General features: G+C 43.8%; 17 pseudogenes; all 17 read right to left on the bottom strand.

Annotated features, from left to right (window-relative positions):
* Positions 1 to 1261: 1261 nt before the first annotated feature.
* On the bottom strand, positions 1262 to 1380 carry LOC148268260 (5S ribosomal RNA; annotated as a pseudogene).
* A 1752-nt stretch (positions 1381 to 3132) lies between these two features.
* Positions 3133 to 3251, bottom strand: LOC148268259 (5S ribosomal RNA; annotated as a pseudogene).
* A 1268-nt stretch (positions 3252 to 4519) lies between these two features.
* Positions 4520 to 4637, bottom strand: LOC148268258 (5S ribosomal RNA; annotated as a pseudogene).
* Positions 4638 to 5453: 816 nt separating this feature from the next.
* Positions 5454 to 5572, bottom strand: LOC148268257 (5S ribosomal RNA; annotated as a pseudogene).
* Positions 5573 to 6376: 804 nt separating this feature from the next.
* Positions 6377 to 6495, bottom strand: LOC148268256 (5S ribosomal RNA; annotated as a pseudogene).
* Positions 6496 to 7308: 813 nt separating this feature from the next.
* On the bottom strand, positions 7309 to 7427 carry LOC148268255 (5S ribosomal RNA; annotated as a pseudogene).
* Positions 7428 to 8684: 1257 nt separating this feature from the next.
* Positions 8685 to 8803, bottom strand: LOC148268254 (5S ribosomal RNA; annotated as a pseudogene).
* Positions 8804 to 9153: 350 nt separating this feature from the next.
* LOC148268253 (5S ribosomal RNA) lies at positions 9154 to 9272 on the bottom strand (annotated as a pseudogene).
* Positions 9273 to 10091: 819 nt separating this feature from the next.
* Positions 10092 to 10210, bottom strand: LOC148268252 (5S ribosomal RNA; annotated as a pseudogene).
* Positions 10211 to 11962: 1752 nt separating this feature from the next.
* Positions 11963 to 12081, bottom strand: LOC148268251 (5S ribosomal RNA; annotated as a pseudogene).
* Positions 12082 to 14857: 2776 nt separating this feature from the next.
* Positions 14858 to 14975, bottom strand: LOC148268250 (5S ribosomal RNA; annotated as a pseudogene).
* A 172-nt stretch (positions 14976 to 15147) lies between these two features.
* LOC148268249 (5S ribosomal RNA) lies at positions 15148 to 15266 on the bottom strand (annotated as a pseudogene).
* Positions 15267 to 15472: 206 nt separating this feature from the next.
* On the bottom strand, positions 15473 to 15592 carry LOC148268248 (5S ribosomal RNA; annotated as a pseudogene).
* Positions 15593 to 15799: 207 nt separating this feature from the next.
* Positions 15800 to 15918, bottom strand: LOC148268247 (5S ribosomal RNA; annotated as a pseudogene).
* A 206-nt stretch (positions 15919 to 16124) lies between these two features.
* Positions 16125 to 16243, bottom strand: LOC148268246 (5S ribosomal RNA; annotated as a pseudogene).
* Positions 16244 to 16449: 206 nt separating this feature from the next.
* Positions 16450 to 16568, bottom strand: LOC148268245 (5S ribosomal RNA; annotated as a pseudogene).
* A 2821-nt stretch (positions 16569 to 19389) lies between these two features.
* Positions 19390 to 19508, bottom strand: LOC148268244 (5S ribosomal RNA; annotated as a pseudogene).
* Between the last annotated feature and the right edge of the window lie 783 nt (positions 19509 to 20291).

Genomic DNA, 20291 nt, shown 5'->3' with positions numbered 1-20291 from the left:
TCTACTATGTAAGATACTCGTAATAACACTCTTATCCCGTGATGGGATTTAATTAAATGCACGAAAAATATTAAGCAAAATGCCCTAGCACCATGACTCACGTTTGCGAATGAACTGGTAGACCGTCGCTCCGGTCCCGCGTAACGTTTAACGCCCCGTCTGAAAAAAGAATGGTGCAACATAAGGACTTCCAAGGAGATCACCCATCATAGTTCTACTCTCGCCTAAAAACACTTAACTGCAGAGTTCTGATGGGATCCGGTGAATTAGTGCTGGTATGATCGCACTCATTCCGTTTTCTGCTGCAAATAGATATACCCCTGTTGTTTTCCTCCCCCCTCCTGTCATTTTTTTTGCTGTGCGCGCACCTTGCACCTCTACTTCTAATTATAATATCAAGCGAAATACCTCGGTGGCTCGACTCACGCCCAGATGAACGGACCATCCGCCGCATCTCGTTTTTTATTATTCTACTATGTATGTTGCTCGTAATGACAATTTTAGCATGTGGTGGACTATAAATGAATGCACGAAAAATATTAAGCAAAATGCCATGGCGCCAAAACTTACACCAGCGAATGAACCGGTGGACCGCGTCTCCAGTCGTGCGTAATATTTAACGCTCCATTCGGAAAAAAACGGATGCAACATGAGGATTCAGTGTGATTCTAAGGACACTTAACTGCAGAATAATATTTAGCAAAATACCCCGGTGCCATGACTCACGTTTGTGAACGAACTGGCAAACTGTCGCTCTAGTCTCGCGTAATATTTAACGCCCCGTCTGCGAAAGGAATGGTGCACACGAGTACTTTCCAGGAGGTCACCCATCCTATTACTATTCCCGCCCAAGCACGCTTAACTGTGGAGTTTTGATGGGATCCAGTGAATTAATACTGGTATGATCAAACCTATTCTAATTTGCGCTGCAAATATATATATTCATTCTTCTTCTTGCCCCCCTCCCGTCATTTATTTCGTTGTGCATGCACACTGTATGTCTATTTCTAGTTCTAATATCAAAGAAAATGCACCGGTGCCTCGACCCATGCCCATGAAAGGATTGTTTGCCGTGCCTCTATTTTCGTTGTTCTATTATGCAAGATACTCGTAAGAACACTCTTATCACGTGATGGGCTTTAATTAAATACACGAAAAATTTTAAGCAAAATGCCCCATCGCTGTGACTTACATTTGCGAATAAACCGGCAAACCGTCACTCTGGTCTTGCGTAACGTTTAACGTCCCGTCATAAAAAATAAGGGTGCAACATGACGACTTCCCAAGAAGTTACCCATCCTAGTACGGCTCTCACCCAAGTACGCTTAACTGCGGAGTTCTGATGGGATCTGGTCAATTAGTGCTGGTATGATCGCATCTGTTCTAGTTTGCACAGTAAATACATATACCCTTTCTCTTCCCGCCCCACCCCCCCGGTCATTTTTTTTTGCTGTGCACGCACCCCGCACCTCTACTTCTAATTCTAATATCAAGAAAAATGCCCCGGCAGCATGACTCGCACCCAGATGAATGGACTGCCCAGCGTACCTCATTTTTTGTTGTTCTACTATGTAAGATGATCGTAATGACACTCTTATCGCATGATGGGCTTTAATTGAATGCACGAAAAATATTAAACAAAATGCCCCGGCGCCGTGACTCACAGTTGCGAATGAACTGGCGAACCGTCGCTCTTGCGCCGCATAACGTTTAACGCCCCGTTTGGAAAAAGAAGGGTGTAACATGAGGACTTCTTAGGAGTCACCCATCCTAGTGCTACTCTCACCAAAAAACACTTAAATACGGAGTTCTGATGGGATCCGGTGAATTAGTGCTGGTATGATCGCACCTGTTTCAGTTCGTTCTGCAAATACTTATACCCCTTCTCCTCCCCTCCCCCTCCCATCATTTGTTTCGTTGTGCGCTTACACCTCACATCTGCTTGTAGTTTTAATATCGAGTAAAATACTTCGATGCCTCGACTCATGCCCATATGAACGGATCGCCCGCCGCACATTTATTTTCGTTGTTCTACTATGTAAGATACTCATAATAACATTTTTATCAAGTGATTGGCTTTAATTGAATGCACACAAAAAATTAAGCAAAATTCCCTGGCGCCGTGACTCACGTTTGCGAACCAGCGGACCGTCGTTCTGGTCCTGCCTAACGTTTAATGCCCCATTTGCCAAAAGAAGGGTACAACACAAGACTTTTCCAGGAGGTTACCCATCCTAGTACTACTCTCGCCCAAAAATGCTTAATTGCAGAGTTCTGATGAGATTCGATGAATTAATGCTGGTATGATCGCACCTATTCTATTTCATGCTGCAAATAGATATACCTCTTCTCCTTCCCTCTCCCCTCCCGTCATTTTTTTTTTGTGCGTACACTCTGCACCTCTGCTTCTAATTCTAATATCAAGCAAAATACCTCGGCGGCTCGACTCACGCCCAGATGAACGGACCACCTGCCGCACCTTATTTTTCATTGTTCTACTATGTAAGATACTCGTAATGACACTCTTATCACGTGGTGGATTATAAATGAATGCACAAAAAATGTTAAGCAAAATGTCCTGACGCCGCGACTCATGTTTACAAATGAGCTGACAGACCGTCATTCTGGTTGCGTTTAACGTTTATTTCCTCGTTTGCACAAAAATAGGTGCAACACGAGGACTTTCTAAGAGGTCAACCATCTTAGTACTACTTTCACCCAAAGACACTTAACTGCAGAGTTCTAATAGGATTCGGTGCATTAATGCTGGTATTATCGCACCCATCCCATTTCGTACTATAAATGCATGTGCCCTTTCTCCTTCCCTCCCCCACCCTTCATTTGTTTTGCTGTGCGTGCACACCTCACCTCTGCGTCTAGTTCTAATATCAAGTAAAATACCCTGTTGCCTAGACCCATGCCCATATGAACGGATTGCCCGTTGTACCTTTATTTTCGTTGTTCTATTATGTAAGATACTCGTAATAACACCCTTAGCACGTGATGGGCTTTAATTGAATGTAAAAATAATATTAGGTAAAATGCCCCGGCGATGTGACTCTCGTTTGCGAATGAAATGGCGGATCATTGCTCTGGTCCCACGTAATGTTTAACGCCCCATCTACAAAAAGAAGGGTGCAACACGAGGACTTCCCAGGAGGTCACACATCTTAGTATTACTCTCACCCAAAAATGCTTAACTGTGGAGTTCTGATGGGATCCGGTGAATTAGTGCAGGTATGATCGCACTCATTCCATTACGCATTGCAAATAGATGTACCCCTTCTCTTTCCCTTCCCCCTCCTGTCATTTTTTTCGTTGTGTGCACACCCCACACCTCTGCTTCTAATTCTAATATCAAGCGAAATGCTCCAACAGCTCGACTCGCGCCTAGATGAATGGATAGTTTACCGTACCTCGTTTTTTATTATTCTACTATGTAAGCTGCTCGTAATGACACTCTTATTACTTGGTGTACTATAAATGAATGCATAAAAAATATTAAGCAAAATGCCATTGCGCCAATACTCACGCTGGTGAATGAACCGGTTGACTGCGTCTCTGGTTGCGCGTAGTGTTTAACACTCCATCTGAAAAAAGACAGGTGCAATACGAGGATTCATTGGGATTCCAAGGACACTTAACTATAAAGTTCTTATAGGATTCAGTGCATTAGTGCTGGACTGATCGTACCCATCCCATTCCCCGCTACAATTGCATGTGCCACTTCGGCTTCCCTCTCCCCTCTGATCATTTGTATCATTAATGGTACACTCACACCTCACCTCTGTTTCTAGTTTTAATATCAAGACAAAAGCCTCAGTGCCTTGGCTCATGCCTAGATGAATGGATCATCTGCCACACCTCTCTTTTCATTGTACTACTATGTAAGATACTCGTAATAACACTCTTATCACGTGGTAGGTTATAATTGAATGCAAGAATAATATTAAGCAAAATGCCTGGCGCCATGACTTTCATTTGCAAACGAACTGGCAGACTGTCGCTCCAGTCCCACATAACGTTTAATGCCCTGTCTATGAAAAAAAAGGTGCAACACGAGGACTTTCCAAGAGTTCACCCATCCTAGTACTACTCCTACCGAAGCACGCTTAATTGTAGATTTTTTATGGGATCTAGTGAATTAGTGCTGGGATTATCAAACCAATTCTAATTTGTGCTTTAAATATATATATATCCCATCTCCTTCCCTCCCCCCTCCTGTCATTTGTTTCGCTATGTGCGCACACTGCACGTTTGCTTTTAGTTCTAATATCAAACGAAATGCGTCAGCACCTCAACTAATGCCCATATGAATAGATCGTCCGCCTCACCTCTGTTTTTGTTGTTCTATTATGTAAGACACTAGTAATAACACTCTTATCACATGATGGATTTTAATTGAATACACAAAAAATTTTAAGCAAAATGTCCCGACGCTGTGACTCACATTTGCGAATGAACCAGTAAACTATCGCTCCAGTCACGCATAACGTTTAACGCCCCGTCTGCAAAAAGAATGGTGCAACACAAGTACTTCCAATAGGTCACCGATTTTAGTACTACTCTCACCCAAGCACACTTAACTATAGAGTTCTGATGGGATCTGGTGAACTAGTGCTGGTATGATCGCACCTGTTCTTATTTGCGCTACAAATACATATAGCCCTTCTCCTTCCTTCTCCCCTCCCATCATTTGTTTCGCTGTGCGTGTACATAACCTCTGCTTCTAGTTTTAATATCAAGCAAAATGCCCCGGTGCCTTGACTCATGCCAATATGAACGAATTGCCCGCCGTACCTCGTTTTTCATTATTTTACTATGTATGATACTCGCAATGATACTTTTATCCCGTTATAGACTTTAATTGAATGCGCAAAAAATATTAAGCAAAATGCCTCAGTGCCGTGACTCTTGCTTGCAAATGGACCGGCGGACCGTCGCTCTCGTCCCGCGTAACGTTTAACGCCCCATCTGCAAAAAGAAGGGTGCAACACAAGGACTTACTAGGAGGTCACCAATCCTAGTACTACTCTCATCCATGCACGCTTAACTGCGAAGTTCTAATGGGATCCAGTGAACTAGAGCTGGTATGATCGCACCTGTTCAAGTTTGCACTGCAAAGACATATACCCCTTCTCCTTCCCTCTCTCCTCCTATCATTTGTTTCACTATGCGTGCACCTCACCTCTGCTTCTAGTTCTAATATCAAGCAAAATGCCTCGGGGCGGCCTCAACTCATACCCATATGAACGGATCACCCACCGCACCTCATATTTCCTTGTTCTACTATGTATGATACTCGCAATGATACTCTTATCATGTTATGGGCTATAATTGAATGCGCGAAAAATATTAAGCAATGCCCCGGCGCCGTGACTCTTGTTTGCGAATGAATTGGCGGACCGTTGCTCCGGTCTCGTATAATGTTTAAGGTCCCATCTGTAAAAAGAAGGGTGCAATACGAGGACTTCCTAAGAGGTCACTCATCCTAGTACTACTCTCGCCCAAGCACACTTGACTGTGAAGTTCTAATGCGATCCAGTGAGATAAAGCTAGTATGATCGCACCCGTTCTAGTTTGCTGCAAAGACATATAACCCTTCTCCTTCCCTCTCTCCTCCCATCATTTATTTCCCTGTGTGCGCACCTCACCTCTACTTCAAGTACTAATTTCAAGTGAAATGCCTGACGCCTCGACTCATGCCCATATGAACGAATAGCCCGCCGTACCTTGTTTTTTGTTGTTTCATTATGTAAGATACTCGAAATGACACTCTTATCACGAGATGAGCTTTAATTAAATGCACAAAAAATATTAAGCAAAATGCTAAGGTGCCGTGACTTACATTTGCGAATGAACCGGCAGGCCGTCGCTACAGTCCTGTGTAACATTTAACGCCCCATCTGCAAAAAGAATGGTGCAACACGAGAACTTCCCAGGAGGTCACCCTTCTTAGTACTACTCTCGCCTAAATACGCTTAACTGCAGAACTCTGAGGGGAACTGGACAAATAGTTCTAGTATGATCGCACACATTCTAGTTTGCGCCGCAAATACATATTCCCCTTCTACTTCCCTCTCCCCTCCCGTCATTTGTTTTGCTGTGCGCGCACCTCACCTATGCTTCTAGTTCTAATATCAAGCGAAATGCCCCAATACCTCAACTCTTGCCAATATGAACGGGTCGCCTGCCGCACCTCATTTTTCATTTTTTTGCTATGTAAGATACTCGTAATGATACTCTTATCACATGATAGGCTTTAATTGAATGAGCAAAAAATATTAAGCAAAATACCCTGGCGTCGTGACTTATGTTTATGAATGAACCGGTGGACCGGTCCCGCTTAACATTTAACGCCCCATTTGCAAAAAAAGGGGTGCAACACGAGGACTTCCTAGGAGATCAACCATCCTAGTACTACTTTCGCCCAAGCACGCTTAACTGCGGAGTTCTTATGGGATCCAGTGAACTAGTGTTGTTATGATCACTCCCATTTTAGTTTGCACCGCAAAGACATACACCCCTTCTTCTTCCCTCCCCCCTCCCGTCATTTGTTTCGATGTGTGCGCACCTTACCTCTTCTTCTAGTTCTAATATCTAGCGAAATTCCCCGCACCTCGACTCATGACTATATGAACGGATCTCCCGTTGCACTTCATTTTTTGTTGTTCTACTATCTAAGATATCCTTAATGACAGTCTTATCACGTGATGGGCTTTAATTAAATGCGCAAAAAATATTAAGCAAAATGCTCCGGCGCCGTGACTCATATTTGCGAATGAACCAGCAGACCGTCGCTCCAATCCCGCATAACGTTTAATGCCCCGTCTGCAAAAAAAATAGTGAAACACGAGGACTTTTCAGCATATCACCAATCCCAGCACTACTCTTGCTCGAGCACGTTTAACTGAGGAGTTCTGATGGGATCTGGTGAACTAGTGCTGGTATGATCGCACCCGTTCTAATTTGCGCCACAAATACATATACCTTTTCTCCTTCCCTCTCCCCACCCGTCATTTGATTCGCTGTGCGCAACACCTCACCTCTGCATCTAATTCTAATATCAAGCGAAATGCCCTGGCGCCTCGACTCATGCCCATATGAACAGATTGTACCACACCTCTTTTTTCGTTGTTATACTATGTAAGATGCTCGGAAGGACACTCTTATCACGTGATGGACTTTAATTGAATGCGCAAAAAATATTAAGAAAAATACCCAAGCGCCGTGACTCACATTTGCGAATGAACCGACGGACCATCGCTCTTGTCCTGAAAAACATTTAACACCCTGTTTGCAAAAAGAAGGTTGCAACAAGGGGACTTCCCAGGAGGTCACCCATCCTAGTACTACTCTCGTCCAAGCACGCTTAATCGCGGAGTTCTGATGGGATCCGGTGAATTAGTGCCGGTATGATCGCACCCATTCAATTTTGTGGCGCAAATACATATACTCCTTTTCCTTCCCTCCCCCCTCCTGTCAATTGTTTCGCTTTGTGCACACACCTCACCTTTGCTTGTAGTTCTAATATCGAGCGAAATACCCAGGTGCCTCGACTCATGCCCATATGAACATATCGCCCACTGCACCTCTGTTTTCATTATTTTACTATGTAAGATACTCGTAATAACACTCTCATCACGTGATGAGCTTTAATTGTATACACGAAAAATATTAAGAAAAATTCCCTGGCACCGTTACTCACATTTGTAAATAAATTGACGGACTGTCGCCCCGATCCTGCGTAACGTTTAGCATCTTGTTTGCAAAAAGAAGGGTGCAAGACGATAATTCCCTAGGAGGTCATCTATCTTAGTACTATTCTTGCCCAAAAACGCTTAACTGCGGAGTTCTGGTGGGATCTAGTTAATTAGTGCTGGTATGATTGCACCCATTCCATTTTGCACTGCAAATACATATACCCCTTCTCCTTCCCTCCCCCTCCCGTCATTTTTTTCGCAATGCGTGCACCCTGCACCTCTTCTTCTACTTCTAATATCAAGCAAATTGCCCCAGCGGCTTAACTCACAATCAGATTAATGGTCAGCCTGGCGCAACTCGTTTTTCATTGTTCTACTATGTAAGATGCTCATAATGAGACTCTTATAATGTGGTGGACTATAAATGAATGCATGAAAATTATTTAAGAAAAATTTCTTGACGCTGCGATGCACATTTGTGAATGAATTGACGAACCGTGGTTGTGGTCGCACGTAATGTGTATTGCCACGTGTGCAAAAAAACAGGTGCAACTTGAGGACTTTCCAAGAGGTCAACCATCTTAGTACAACTCTCACCAAGGGACACTTAACTGCAGAGTTCTTATGAGATTCGGTGCATTAGTTCTAGACTGATCGCACCCATCCCATTCCGCGTTATAAATGCATGTGCCCTTTCTCCTTCCCTCCCCCCTCCCGTCATTTATTTCGCTGTACACGCAGACCTCACCTCTTTTTCTTGTTTTAATATCAAGTGAAATGCCCCAGCACTTCAACTCATGCCCATATGAATGGATCGCTCGCCGCATCTCTATCTAACCCTCTTATCATGTGATGGGCTTTAATTGAAGACACAAAAAATATTAAACAAAATGCCCCGGCATCGTGACTCACATTTGCGAATGAACCGGCAGACCACCGCTCCAGTCATGCATAATGTTTAACGCCCCGTCTAACAAAAGAAGGGTGCAATATGAGAATTTCTCATGAGGTCACCCATCCAAGTACTACTCTCGCCTAAGCACGCTTAACTGGGGAGTTCTGATGGGATCTGGTGAATTAGTGCTGGTATGATTGCACCCATTTCATTTTGTGCTGCAAATGCATATACCCCTTCTCCTTCCCTCCCCCTTCCCGTCATTTGTTTCGTTGTGCGCGCACACCTTACCTCTTCTTCTTGTTCTAATATCAAACGAAATGTCCTAGCGCCTCAACTCATGCCCGTATAAACGGATCGCTCGCCGCACCTCTGTTCTCGTTGTTCTATTATGTAAGATACTCATAATAACACTCTTATCACGTGATGGGCTTTAATTGAATGCATGAAAAATATTAAGCAAAATGCCCCAATGCCTTGACTCACGTTTACGAATGAACTGACGGACCGTCACTTCGGTCCCGTGTAACGTTTAAGGCCCCGTCTGCAAAAAGAAGTTTGCAACACGAGGACTTCCCAGGAGGTCACCCGTCCTAGTACTACTCTCGCCCAAAAATGCTTAACTACAGAGTTCTGATGGGATCTGACAAAATAATGCTGGTATGATCGCACCCATTCTATTTCGTGCTACAAATACGTATACCCCTTCTCCTTCACTCCCCCTATTGTCATTTTTTTCGACGTGCGTTTCCCCCATACCTATGCTTCTAATTCTAATATCAAGCAAAATGCCCGAGTGGCTCGACTCATGATCAGATGAACGATCTGTCTGCCGTACCTTATTTTTTGTTGTTCTATTATGTAAGATCTTTGTAATGAGACTCTTATAACGTGGTGGATTATAAATGAATGCACGAAAACTATTAAGTAAAATGCCTTGACGCCGCGACTCACGTTTGCGAATGAACCGACGGACCATGGTTCCGAATGCGCATAACATTTATTGCTTTGTGTGCAAAAAAACTGGTGCAACACGATGACTTTCCAAGATGTTAACCATCTTAGTACTACTCTCACCAAAGGACATTTAACTGCAGAGTTCTTATGCAATTCGGTGCATTAGAGCTGGTCTGATCGCACCCGTCCCATTCCGCACTACAAATGCATGTACCCATTCTCCTTTCCTTCCTCCTTCCATCATTTGTTTTGCTGTACGCGCAGACCTCACCTCTACTTCTTGTTCTAATATCAAGCGAAATGCCCAAGCACCTAGACTCATGCCCATATGAACGGATCACCCATCACACCTATGTTTTCGTTGTTCTACTATAAAAGATACTCGTAATAAGACTCTTATCACGTGATGGGCTTTAATTGAATGCACACAAAAAAATTAAGCAAATTGCTCCGGCGCTGTGACTCACGTTTAAGAATGAACCGACAGACCGTCGTTCTGGTCCCACGTAACGTTTAACACCCCGTCTGAAAAAAGAAGGGTGCAACACGAGGACTTCTAAGGAGGTCACCCATTCTAGTACTACTCTCGCCGAAGCACACTTAACTGCGGAGTTTTGATGGGATCCGGTGAATTAGTGCTGGTATGATCGTACTCGTTCTAATTTGCACTGCAAATATATGTACTCCTTCTCCTTCTCTCCCCCCTCCCGTCATTTGTTTCGCTATGCACGCACACCTCACCTCTACTTCTAGTTCTAATACAAGCAAAGTACCCTGGCTTCTCGACTCATGCCCATATGAACAGATCACCCACCGAACCTCTTTTTTCGTTGTTCTACTAGATAAGATACTCGTAATAACACTCTTATCATTTGAAGGACTTTAATTAAATGCATAAAAAATATTAAGCAAAATGCCTCGTCGCCGTAACTCACATTTGTGAATTAACCAACAGACTGCCGCTCCGGTCCCACGTATCGTTTAATGCTCCATCTACAAAAAGAAGGGTGCAACACGAGGACTTCCAAAGAGGTCACCCATTCTAGTACTACTCTTTCCCAAAAATGCTTACCTATAGAGTTCTGATGGGATCCGGTGAATTAGTGCTAGTATGATCGCATCCGTTCCATTTCGCATTGCAAATACATATACCCCTTCTGCTTCCCTCCCCCCTCCCATCATTTTTTTTGCTTTACGTGAACCTGTACCTCTGCTTCTAATTCTAATATCAAGCAAAATGCCCCAGTGGCTTGACTCCCGCCCAGATGAAATGACTCCCTGCCGCACCTTTTTTTCGTTGTTCTACAATGTAAGATGCTCGTAATGAGACTCTTATAACGTGGTGGACTATAAATGAATGCACGAAAAATATTAAGCGAAATACCTTGACACTGCGACTCACGTTTGCGAATGAACCGACGGGCTAAGGTTCCAGTCGAGCGTAATTCTTATTACCTCATGTGCAAAAAAACAAGTGCAATAAGAGGACTTTCCACCATGTCAACCATCTTAGTACTACTCTCACTAAAGGACACTTAACTGCAGAGTTCTTATCGGATTCGTTGCATTAGTGCTGGTATGATCGCACCCGTCACATTCCGCGCTACAAATGCATGAGCTCCTTCTGCTTCCCTCCCACCTCCCGTCATTTGTTTTGTTGTACGCACACACCTCACCTCTGCTCCTAGTTCTAATATCAAGCAAAATGCCTCAACGCCTCGACTCATGCCCATATGAACGGATCCTCCACTGTACCTTTGTTTTTGTTGTTATACTTTGTAAGATACTCATAATAACACTCCTATCACGTGATGGGCTTTAATTGAATGCACGAAAAATATTAAATAAAATGCCCCAGCGCTGTGACTCATATTTGTGAATGAACTGGCGGACCATCGCTTTGGTTCTACGTAATGTTTAGTGCCCCGTCTGCAAAAAAAAGTGTGCAACACTAGGACTTCCAAAGAGGTCACCCATCCTAGTACTACTCTCGCATAAAAATACTTAACTGCGGAGTTCTGATGAGATTGATGAATTAGTGCTTGTATGATGCATCAATTCCATTTCGTGCTGCAAATACATAAACCCCTTCTTCTTCCCTCCTCCCTCCCATCATTTATTTCGCTGTGCGTGCACACTTCACCTCTTCTTCTAGTTCTAATATCAAGTGAAATGTCCCAATGGCTCAACTCATGCCCATATGAACAGATCGCCCGCTGCACCTCTGTTTTTGTTGTTCTACTGTGTAAGATACTCATCATAACACTCTTATCATGTGATGGGCTTTAATTGAATCCATAAAAATTATTAAGCAAAATACCCTGACGCCGTGACTCACGTTTACGAATGAACCGGCAGACCGTCGCTCTGATCTCGCATAATGTTTAACACCACATCTGCAAAAAGAAGGGTGCAACATGAGAACTTTGTAAGAGGTCACCCATCCTAATGCTACTCTCACCCAAAAATACTTAATTATGGAGTTCTGATGGGATCCGGTGAATTAATGCTGGTATGATCGCACCAGTTCCATTTCGTACTGCGAATACATGTACCTCTTCTCCTTCCGTCCCCTCTCCCGTCATTTTTTTTGTTGTGCGCACCCCGCACCTCTTCTTCTAATTCTAATTTCAAGAAAAATGCTCCGGTAGCTCGACTCACACCCAGATGAAATGACTACCCACCGCACCTCATTTTTCGTTGTTCTGCTATGTAAGATGCTCGTAATGAGACTCTTATAACGTGGTGGACTATAAATGAATGCACAAAAAATATTAAGCAAAATGCCCTAACACCGCGACTCACGATTGCGAATGAACTAATGGACAGTGGTTCCTTTCCCGCGTAACGTTTATTGCCTCGTGTGTAAAGAAACAGGTGCGACACGAGGACTTTTTAAGAGGTCAACCATCTTAGAACTACTCCCACCAAAGGACACTTAACTGCAGAGTTCTTATGGGATTTAGAGCCATAGTGCTAGTGTGATAGCACTCGTCCCATTCTACACTACAAATGCATGTGCCCCTTCTCTTTCACTCTCCCCTCTCCTCATTTGTTTTGTAGTATGTGTACACCTCACCTCTTCTTCTAGTTCTAATATCAAGCGAAATGCCCTTACACCTCGACTCATGCCCATATAAACGGATTGCCTATCGTGCCTCTGTTTTTGTTGTTCTACTGTGTAAGATACTTGTTATAACACTTTTATCACGTGATGCGTTTTAATTAAATGCATGAAAAATATTAAGAAAAATGCCCCGACGCCGTGACTCACATCTGTGAAAGAACCGGTTGACTGTCGTTATGGTCCCACGTAATGTTTAACGCCCCATCTGCAAAATGAATGGTACAATACGAGGACTTCCCAGGAGGTCACCCATCCTAATACTACTCTCGCCCAAACACTCTTAACAGCAGAGTTCTGCTGGTATGATCGCACCCGTTTCATTTTGCACTGTAAATACATGTACCCCTTCTCCTTCCCTCCCCCCTCCCGTCATTTTTTTCGTTGTGTGCGCACTTTGACCTCTTCTTCTAATTTTAATTTCAAGCGAAATGCCCCAGCAGCTCGACTCAAGTCCAGATGAAATGACCGCCCGCCGCACCTCATTTTTTGTTGTTTTACTACATAAAATGCTCGTAACGAGACTCTTATAACGTAGTGGATTATAAATGAATGCATAAAAAGTATTAAGCAAAATGCCCTAATGCCGCGACTCACGTTTGCGAATGAACTGACGGACCGTGGTTCCTTTCGCACGTAACATTTATTACCTCGTGTGTAGTGAAACAGGTGCAACATAAGGACTTTCCAAGAGGTCAACCATCTAAGAACTACACTCACCAAAGGACACTTAACTGCAGAGTTCTTATGGGATTTAGTGCAATAGTGCTGGTGTGATAGCACCCGTCCCATTGTACACTACAAATACATGTGTCCCTTCTCCTTCCCTCCCTCCTCCCGTCATTTGTTTTGCTGTACGCGCACACCTCACCTCTACTTCTAGTTCTAATATCAAGGGAAATGCCCCGATGCCTCGACTCATGCCTATATAAATGGATTGCCCGCCGTAACTCTATTTTCGTGGTTCTACAATTTAAGATACTCATAATAACACTCCTATCATGTGATGGGCTTTAATTGAATCCTCGAAAAATATTAAACAAAATGCCCCAACGCCGTCACTCATGTTTGCGAATGAACCGGCAGACTGTCGCTCTGGTCCTGCGTAACGTTTAACGCCCCGTCTACAAAAAAAAAGGTGCAACACAAGGACTTCCCAGGAGGTCACCTATCCTAATACTACTCTCACCAAAGAACATTTAACTACGGAGTTCTGATGGGATCCGATGAATTAGTGTTGTTGTGATCGCAGCCGTTCTAGTTCAGGTCGTAAATACATATACCCCTTCCCCTCCCCTCCCCCCTCCCGTCATTTGTTTCACTGTACGGGCACGCCTCACCTATTCTTCTACTTCTAATATCATGCGAATTGCCCCGGCGCCTCAACTCAAGCCCATATAAATAGATCGCCCGCCGCACCTCTATTTTTGTTGTTCTACTACATAATATACTCGTAATAATACTCTTATCACGTGATGGGCTTTAGTTGAATGCAGAAAAAATATTAAGCAAAATGCCCTAGCATCGTGACACACGTTTGCGAATGAACCGGCGGACCGTCGCTCCGGTCCTGCATAATGTTTAACACCTCATCTGTAAAAAGAATGGTGCAACATGAGGACTTCCCAGTAGGTCACCAATCCTAGTACTACTCTCGCCTAAGCACACTTAACTGCAAAGTTCTGATGGGATCTAGAGAACTAGTGTTGGTATGATCGCACCCTTTCTTGTTCGCGCCGTAACTACATATATCGCTTCTCCTTCCCTCTCCCTTCCCGTCATTTGTTTCGCTGTACGCGCACCTCACCTCTGTTTCTAGTTCTAATATCAAGTGAAATACTTCGGCACCTCGACTCATGCCCATATGATCAGATCGCCCGCTGTACCTCATTTTTCTTTGTTCTACTATGTAAGATGCTCGCAATAGCACTCTCATCACGTGATGGGCTTTAATTGAATGCCCGAAAAATATTAAGCAAAATGTCCCGCCGCTGTAACTCACATTTGTAAATGAACTAGTGAATAGTCGCTCTGGTCCCGCCTAACATTTAATGCCCCATCTACTTCTAGTTTTAATATCAAGTAAAATCTCCCAGCGCCTTGACTCATATATGCGAATAAACTAGTGGACCATAGTTCCAGTCGCGCGTAACGTCAAATGCCCTATTTACAAAAAAATGGGTGCAACACGAGAACTTCTCAAGAGGTCACCCATCCACTACTATTCTCGCCAAAGCACACTTAACTACGGAGTTCTGATGGGATCCGGTGCATTAGTGCTGGTGTGATCGCAACCGTTGCAATTTGCCCCCTCCTGTCATTTATTTCTTTATGCATGCACACTGCACTTCTGCTTCTCGTTCTAATATCAAGTAAAATTCCCCGGCGCCTTGACTCAAATTTATGAATAAATCAGCGGATCATAGTTCTAGTCACGCGTAACGTCGAACATCCCATCTGCAAAAAAATGGGTGCAACACGAGAACTTCTTAGGAAAACACCCATCCTATTACTACTCTCACCCAAGCACACTTAACTTTAGAGTTCTGATGGGATCCAGCACATTAGTGCTAGCATGATCACAACCATTTCATTCCGTGCTATAAATACATACACTCATTCTCCTTCCCTCTCCCCTCCCATCATTTATTTCCTTGTGCGTGCAAACTGCACCTTTGCTTCTCGTTCTAATATCAAGTAAAATACCCTGGTGCCTTAACTCACATTTGTGAATAAACCAACGGACCATAGTTCCAATTACGCGTAATGTCGAATACCCCATCTGTAAAGAAATGGGTGCATCACGAGATTTTCTCAGGAGGTCACCCATCCTATTACTACTCTCGCCCAAGCACACTTAACTTACAGAGTTCTGATGGGATCCAGTGCATTAGTGCTGGTATGATCGCACCTATTTCATTATCTGCTGCAAATATATACACTCCTTCTACTTCCCTCCCCCCTCCCCTCATTTGTTTCCTTGTGCGTGCACACTGCACCTTTGCTTCTCGTTCTAATATCAAGTAAAATCTCCCGGTGTCTTGACTCAAATTTGCGAATAAACCAGCGGACCATAGTTCCAGTCGCGCGTAACGTCGAACGCCCAATTTTGCAAATAAATGGGTGAAACAAGGGGATTTCCCAAGAGCTCACCCATCCTAGTACAACTCTCGCCCAAGAACACTTAACTGCGGAGTTCTGATTGGATCCGGTGCATTAGTGCTGGTATGATCGCAATCGTTTCATTCTGCACTACAAATATATACAATCCTTCTCTGTCCCTCCTACCTCCTGTCATTTGTTTCCTTACACGTGCACACTGTACCTCTGCTTCACATTCTAATATCAAGTAAAATGCCCTAACGACTTGACTCACATTAGCGAATAAACCAGTAGACCATAGTTCAAGTCGCACGCAACGTCGAATGCCCCATCTTCAAAAAAATGGGTGCAACACGAGGACTTCCCAAGAGGTCACCCATCTTAGTACTACTCTCACCAAAGCATGTTTAACTGCTGGGTTCTGATGCGATCTGGTGTATAAATGCTGGTATGATCACACCAATTTCATTATGTGCTACAAATATATACACTCCTTCTCATCCCCCCCCCTCTCCCGTCATTTGTTTCCTTTTGCGTGAACATTGCACCTCTGCTTCTCGTTCTAATATTAAGTAAAATGCACCAGCGCCTTGATTCACATTTGCGAATAAACCAGCAGACCATAGTTCCTATCGCACTTAACGTCGAATGCCCCATCTGCAAAGAAATGGGAGCATCACGAGGACTTTCTAGGAGATTACCCATCCTAGCACTACTCTCGCCCAAGCACAGTTAACTGTGGAGCTCTGATGGGATCCGGTGCATTAGTGCTGGTATGATCGCACCCATTTCATTATGCTACAAATACATACACTTCTTCTACTTCCCTCTCGTCATTTGTTTCCTTGTGCGTGCACACTGTACCTCTGCTTCTCGTTCTAATATCAAGTAAAATATCCCGGAGTCTTGACTCACATTTGCCAATAAACCAGCGGACCATAGTTCCAGTTGCGCGTAACATCGAACGCCCTATGTACAAAAAAATAGGTGAAACACGAGAACTTCCCAGGAGGCCACCCATCCTAGTACTACTCTCGCCCAAGCATACTTAATTGTGAGTTTTGATGAGATCCGGTGCATTAGTGCTGGTATGATCGCACCTATTTCATTATGCGCTGCAAATATATACACTCCTTCTACTTCCCTCCCCCCTCCCGTCATTTGTTTCCTTGTGCGTGCACACTGCACCTTTGCTTCTCGTTCTAATATCAAGTAAAATGCTCCAGCGCCTTGACTTATATTTGCAAATAAACCAGCGGACCATAGTTCCAGTTGCGCATAACGTTTATTGTCTCGTGTGCAAAACAAAATAGGTGTAACACGAAGACTTTTTAAGAGGTCAACCATCTTAGTACTACTCTCACCAAAGGACAATTAACTGTATAGTTCTTATGGGATTTGGTGCATTAGTGCTGGTCTGATCGTATCCGTCCCATTCTGTGCTACAACTGCATGTGCCCCCTCTCCTTCCCTCCACCCTCCCTCATTTGTTTCGTTGTACGCGCACACTTCACCTCTGCTTCTAGTTCTAATATCAAGCGAAATACTCCAGCACCTCGACTCATGCCCATATGAAAAGATCGCCCACCACACTTTTATTTTCATTCTTCTACTATGTAAGATACTCGTAATAACACTCTTATCACGTGATGGGCTTTAATTGAATGCACAAAAAATATTAAGCAAAATGCCCTGGTGCCGTGACTCACGTTTGCGAATGAACCGGCAGACCGTCGTTCTGATCTCGCATATTATTTAATGCCCCGTCTGCAAAAAGAAGTGTGCAACACGAGGACTTTCTAGGAGGTCACCCATCCTAGTACTACTCTCGCCCAAAAATGCTTAACTATGGAGTTCTAATGGGATCCGACGATTTAGTGCTAGTATGATCGCACCAGTTCCATTTCGCGCTACAAATAGATATACCCTTTCTCCTTCCCTCTCCCCTTTCGTCATTTTTCTCACTGTGTGTGCACCCTGCACCTCTACTTCTAATTCTAATACCAAGCGAAATGCTCCGACGGCTTGACTCACGCCCAAATGAATGGACCGCTTGTCGCACCTCATTTTTCGTAGTTCTGTTATGTAAGATGCTCGTAATGACACTTTTATCACGTGGTGAAATATAAATGAATACACGAAAAATATTAAGTAAAATGCCCTGACGCCACGACTCATTTTTGCGAATGACCTGACGAATTGTTGTTCCAGTCACGCATAACATTTATTTCCTCATGTGCACAAAAATAAGTGCAACACGAGGACTTTCCAAGAGGTCAACCATCTTAGTACTACTCTCACCGAAGGACACTTAATTGCAGAGTTCTTATGGGATTCGTTGCAATAGTGCTGGTATTATCGTACCCGTCCAGTTTTGCGCTACAAGTGCAATTACCACTTCTCCTTCACTCCCCCCTCCCGTCATTTGTTTCGCTGTGCGCGCATGCCTCATCTATGCTTCTAGTTCTAATATCAAGTGAAATGCCCCGACGCCTCGACTCATGCCCATATGAACGGATCGCCTGCTGCACCTCTGTTTTCGTTGTTCTAATATGTAAGATACTTGTAATAACACTCTTATCCCATGATGGGCTTTAATTAAATGCACGAAAAATATTTAAAAAAATGTCCCGGACTCACTTTTGCGAATGAACTGGCAGGCCGTCGCTCCAGTCCCATGTAACGTTTAACGCCCCGTCTAAAAAAAGAAGGGTGCAACACAAGGACTTCCCAGGAGGTCACCCATCCTAGTTTTGCTCTCGCCCAAAAATTCTTAACTGCAGAGTTCTGATTGGATTCGATGAATTAGTGCTGGTATGATCGCACTCATTTAATTTCGCGCTGTAAATAAATATACCCCTGTTCTTTTCCTCCCCCTCCCATCATTTTTTTCGTAGTGTGCGCACCCTGAACCTCTGCTTCTAATTCTAATATCAAGCGAAATAACCCAGCGGCTCTACTCACGCCCAGATGAATAGATCGTCTGTCATACCTCATTTTTTATTATTCTACTATGTAAGCTGTTCGTAATGACACTCTTATCACGTGGTAGACTACAAATGAATGCACAAAAAATATTAAGTAAAATTCCATGGCACCAAGACTTACACCGGCGAATGAACTAGTGGACCGCGTCTCCGATCATGTGTAATATTTAATGCTCCATCCGAAAAAAGATGGGTGCAACACAAGGATTCAGTGGGATTCTAAGGACACTTAACTACAGAGTACTTATGGGATTCAATGCATTAGTGCTAGACTGATCGTGCCCGTCCCATTCCCCGCTACAAATGCATTTGCCCATTCGCCTTCTCCCCCCCGATCATTTGTATCACTGTACACGCACACCTCACATCTGTTTCTAGTTTTAATATCAAGGAAAATGCCCCAGCCATGCCCAGATGAACGGATTGCCCACCGTACCTCTCTTTTCATTGTTCAACTATGTAAAATACTCGTAATAACACTCTTATCACACGGTGGGATATAATTGAATGCACGAATAATATTTAGCAAAATGCCCCGGTGCCATGACTCACATTTGCAAATGAACCGGCAAACTGTTGCTCTGGTCCCACGTAATACTTAACGCCCCATCTGCGAAAAAAATTGTGCAACACAAAGACTTCCCAGGAGGTCACCCATCCTAGTACTACTCTTGCCCAAGCAATCTTAACTGTGAAGTTTTGATGGGATCCAGTGAATTAATACTGGTATGATCAAACCTATTTTAATTTGCGCTGCAAGTATGTATATTCCTTCTCCTTCTCGCCCCCTTCCTGTCATTTATTTCGCGTACGTGCACACCGCAAGTCTGCTTCTAGTTCTAATATAAAAGAAAATGCACCGGCGCCTCGACCCATGCCATATGAAAGGATCGCCCGTCGCGCCTCTGTTTTCATTGTTCTACTATATAAGATACTCATAATAACACTCTTATCACGTGATGGGCTTTAATTAAATGCGCAAAAAATATTAAACAAAATGCCTCGGTGTCATGACTCACGTTTGGGAATGAACTGACGGACCGTCGCTCTTGCCTCGCGTAATGTTTAACACCTCATCTGGAAAAAGAAGGGTGCAACACAATGACTTCTCAGGAGTCACCCATCCTAGTGCTATTCTCACCCAAAAATGCTAATGGGACCTGGTGAATTAGTGCCGGTATGATCACACCCGTTCAAGTTCGTGCTGCAAATACATATACCCCTTATCCTTTCTTCCCCCGTCATTTGTTTCGCTGTGCGCGCACACCTCACCTCTGCTTCTAGTTCTAATATCGAGCGAAATGCTCCGGCGCCTCGACTCATGCCCATATGAACGGATCGCCTGCCGCACCTCTATTTTTGTTGTTCTACTATGTATGATACTCATAATAACACTTTTATCACGTGATTGGATTTAATTAAATGCACAAAAATACTTAACCAAAATGCCCTGGCGTCGTGACTCACGTTTGCAAACCGGAGGACTGTCGTTTTGGTCCCGCATAACGTTTAATGGCCTATCT

This window comes from Carica papaya, chromosome 3, assembly GCF_054855325.1.
Source record: "Carica papaya isolate Zhongbai chromosome 3, ASM5485532v1, whole genome shotgun sequence".
Classification (NCBI taxonomy): Eukaryota; Viridiplantae; Streptophyta; class Magnoliopsida; order Brassicales; family Caricaceae; genus Carica; species Carica papaya.
Note: the sequence above shows the minus strand (reverse complement) of the source record. Positions and strands in the feature narration are given on the sequence as shown.